This window comes from Onychomys torridus, chromosome 16, assembly GCF_903995425.1.
Source record: "Onychomys torridus chromosome 16, mOncTor1.1, whole genome shotgun sequence".
Taxonomy (NCBI): domain Eukaryota; kingdom Metazoa; phylum Chordata; class Mammalia; order Rodentia; family Cricetidae; genus Onychomys; species Onychomys torridus.
In genome coordinates this window covers 13,807,521-13,811,968 of record NC_050458.1, presented here as the reverse complement: position 1 = coordinate 13,811,968, position 4,448 = coordinate 13,807,521, and the positions used below count along the sequence as shown (strand labels likewise).

The 4,448-nt window shown below is 42.5% G+C and overlaps 1 pseudogene; it reads left to right on the top strand.

The window, feature by feature from the left end:
• Positions 1–1,256: 1,256 nt before the first annotated feature.
• On the top strand, positions 1,257–3,147 carry LOC118597081 (annotated as a pseudogene).
• Positions 3,148–4,448: the final 1,301 nt, after the last annotated feature.

The following is a 4,448-nucleotide window of genomic DNA, read 5'->3' as shown; positions in this document are numbered from 1 at the left end:
AATGTAGGGAGGCTTTGTGGAAGAACTCCAGAGTATGGAAAAATAATGTCTCAGAGAAAATGACTTGGGGCTTACAAGGAGTTAATTAAGTTAGCACCTTCTATCCATGCTTTGCACCTAACCTTAATCTGTACAAGAAGCAAAGATGCAAATTGATGGAATCTTTCCATGCTGTATTAGACCCTACTTCTGTTTAATTTTAATGTCTTTTTAGTTGTCTACTTCTGGGATCACCTGATACCTGAGAACAGTTGACAATGGACTTTTAGAGTACTTCAAGTTTATCTTTGCAACCTCAGTATTTGTTATGGAATGGTGGTTCAGGATCATGCCTTGTCCTGTCCACCCTGTGGAAAAAGATTTGGTTGTAGGTACATAATGCTGACCTCTGCGTGTTTTGCAGATTAGGAGAACTATTTGAGAAATTTACAGGTGAATTTAAAGGAATGAGGATGGGAGATAATCTACACAAGGTACAAGGACTAGGCACAGCTGTAAAATTCTGGTAGTACTATCCTCTGGTAGGATGCATACATATGATTCCTGATAATGTTACTGACAAAATCCTACAAGAGCCTATACTTGTAAATGTAAGGAGCTATAGGAACTCCACAGACTTTGGGTATGAGCAGATTTTCATATTTCATCTTGAGTAAGTTGCCTGTCCTGTGTGTAACTTGATTTAAGAGTGGTATGTGGGATTGAGACAGAAAGGCTCCAAGCAGGCTAAGATCCTTGTAGCTCAGGCTAAACAGCTATATGCCCTCTTACCCCGATGTTCTTTCTTGTTAGAAGTCATCAGTTCAGAGGGCTAGAGCTGGTGGCTAAGGCAACAGTAACCTGAAGGAATGGTTTCAGTGGGGGTTTTGGTCTCACATGGGAAGGAGTAGAAGCTCATTACACAGCAATAGAAGAGCAACTGTGGGCAGTATATAAAGTGTTGCAACAGGTTGATTTTGTAACTGGTTCCACCTCTATGACTATAAAAATAGTTTAACCAATAAAGGGATGAATGGAAGGCCTCTTGGTCAAACCTCTTTCTGGTGTGGCACAGAATCAAACTCTGTAAAGGTGGTATGCATACTTACCAAAATGAGGTGTGGTGTCCATAAGCCCCTTCACCGATGCCATGCACACTGTTCTAGGAATAGCATCCTTTAAAACCACAGAGAAACCCTAAGTAACTGAACTAACTGCTATGCCAAATAACATACTGGAAGAGATACCATGCATTCATGTATATGCCTGTTACACAGATGGTACTAATAGGCACACCAAACAAGAATGCACAACTAGACTGTTTTAATTCAAATGGCCATCTACATGAGTTGAAAAAGACACTTCCAGGGGCCATAAGGTTATTGAATGACACCCCCAATGCCAGCAGTAAGGTATTTCCCTATGAGTTATTGGTCAAGGAAGTACCCGAGACTCCGTGAACCATAAAATGTATCATATTTAGTTTGTGTTCTGACAAATAAAGCTTTCCTGGAGATCAGAGGGAAGAGCTAGACACTAGTTAACCATAGAGGTCAGGCAGTGGTGGCACACACCCTTAATCCCAGCACTTGGGAGTAGGAAGCAGGAAGATCGGGAGTTCAAGGTCACCCTGGACTACTCAAAATTGAATCAGTCTGAAAGAGATTGATCAGTCTTTGATCCCAGCACATGGGATGGTCATGCCTTTAATCCCAGGGCTAGGGAAGTGGAGACAGGAATATAAAAGGCCAGTGGAGACAGAATCTCTCTGCCATTCAGTGTGAAGATTCAGAGAGACAGGATCTCCACACTCCTGCCCCAAGCTACTGCATGAAGAAATCTCGGCAACAGCGTGGCAGAGGTGTCCCCATTTTTCTACAGAAGGCCTGCAGGAAATCCATGACCTTCTTATGAAACGGCAGGAATTTACTTCAGGCTAAGAAGGGTCAAGAGTTACCCACCCCTGACCAAGATAATGGCTACCACAGCCTGGAGGAGCCTTCTTCAGATGGACCCACAACACTGCGCAGGTATCCCAGCACAGGCGGTTTACCCCCCTAGAGCCAGCACCAAGCCCGGTGAGAAAAAAAAAATAGTCTTGTTGATTCAAGAATTTTCACAAAGCCCTCAGGGAAGCAATCTGTCTTGCAAGTTACCTGTGGAAAAAGGAGAAGAGGAACACACTAGTGTAGCTGATTGCTCAGACGTAGCTGATGACTCTCCTGTTTCTGCCAGACCAGTTTGTAGCAACAAACTGATTGATTGTATTTTGGGAGGTGCTTCCAATGGCTTGGAAACCAGCGCTGATTCAGAAAGTGGGGTTTGGGACAAGGAACCTGATGGTGATGACTCCTTGTCAGAATCAGAGAAGGGACAAGACTCTGAAGGACTTTACCTTTGGAATTCTTTCTGCAGTGTAGATCCTTACAATCCCCAAAATGTTACAGCCACAATTCAGACTGGTGACAGAATTGTCCCTGGAGACCCATGTGATTCAGGGAAGTCCTTGTCTGGCAACTCCGATGTAGGAGTTTCTCAGGCCAGACACTTTCTTAAGACCCCCAAGCATAGCTTTGGGCAGGAAGATGACTGTGAATCCAATGCAGATGAAAAGGAGAATCTTAGATTGTGGAACTCTTTCTGCAATTCTGAGGACCCCTACAACCTTTTATATTTTAAGGCTCCTTCTCAAATGTCAGGGAACAATTGGAAAGGCTGTCAGGACTCAAAAGCATCTCCTCAGGCCATGGAGGCCTTTTCTGGATGTCATAACTTACGTTCTTATAAGGTACAACTGTTAGAGAGCCAAGAAGATAATAATCCACACTATGGGCTGGGAGAGGCTCTTTCTGGAGAAATATGCACCCATATCAGAAGAAAAAAGTCTCTTTCTGTAAAAAAATATACCCATATCAAAAGAAAAAGGTAACCTTCCTTGAAGAAGTTACCAAGTATTGTATAAGTGGTGATGAGGATTGCAAAGGACCATGGGAAGAATTTGCAAGGGATAAATGGAGGTTCCAGAAACGGATTCGAGAAACAGAAGATGCTATTGGCTACTGCTTAACATTTGAGCACAGAGAAAGAATGTTCAGTAGACCCCAGGAACATGTTTGAACGGACTTACTATTGTTCAACAATGTTAAGATGAGTGAATTGAGAGGGTGACAGGGTGGCATTCATCTTAAAGAAGGGTCAGAGAGGGGTCAGTAGGCCCTTGGACAAATTATTCTAAAAAAAAAACAAAACAAAACAAACAAACAAAAAACACCAGAGGATATGTTGCCCCTCTGCCCCTAGACCCAGACAATTAGGAGCTACACAAAAATGAATTCCAGACATTTCTTGCCATAACCTAAAGGATGTGATGTAACATAACTTGTGTAATAAACAAAGCACCAGGTACGTCCTGTGGGATGTTTTCTGCTGTTATAGATTGTATACCACAGCCATGAGAGAAATGAATTTCCTGGAGATAAAAATGGGATGTCTAACTGTCAGGAAATGGGTCTGCTGATGATAGAGGTGTGATGACATGAACGATGAGAATATACCATTTTCCTTGCAGCTGCAACTCTCCAATCAGTTCAAACCAAACATCTCTAATCTGAGTAAGCACCAATCCTGAGCTTGTAACTATAGTGTTGAAATTCCCCCAGATCACTCACCCTAACCATTGTAAAAAACCTGCTTGATTGCTACTCAGGGCCTCTCCTGCTTTGCTGCTACATCAGATGGGCAGAGAGGCCCAAGTTAACTCACAACAATAAAAAGACTCTGTGTTTGCATCAAATTTGGTCTCTTGGTGGTCTTTGGGGAACTTCTGGGTACAACATGAATAGCCTGCAGCCCTCTTCCATAATTTCTCTTCTTTGAGAGGTTTCTCTTAAAAACAAATATTGGCAGCTGTCCTTGGACAGGATTTTAAAGAAACACCTTGTATCTAGTAATGTGGTTGAATTGTTTTTGGGTAATGTGCCTCATTAGAAACACCAATTCTGATAAAGAAGGTTCGCTAATCTTTAATCCTCTCTTTTCCAATTTAGTTGGATGTGTTTGTATTTTTGAGACAGGGTCTCACTACATAATTCTGGTTGGCCTAGGTATTTGTGTGTACACCTGGCTGGCTTTGAAATTGGTATCTTCTTGCTTCTGCTTTATGTGCTGCCATGCCCAGCTGGATATGGCTTTAAATATCATCTGCTTCCTTGAGGTGAAAAGGAACTCTTTAAGTCACTACTTTGCACTTTTAAAACTATTCTTCTGGAGGCAAGAGGCAGCCAGGTTTCATAGTGGACTTCAGGCCAGCTGGGGATACATGGTGAAACCCAGTCTTAATGGTCTTAAAAAATTTTGTTTTGTTTGTTTTGTTTGGCTGTCCTAGAACTTGCTCTGTAGACCAGGCTGGCCTCAAACTCACAGAGATCCATCTGTCTCAGCTTCCCACATGCTGGGATCAAAGGTGTGCA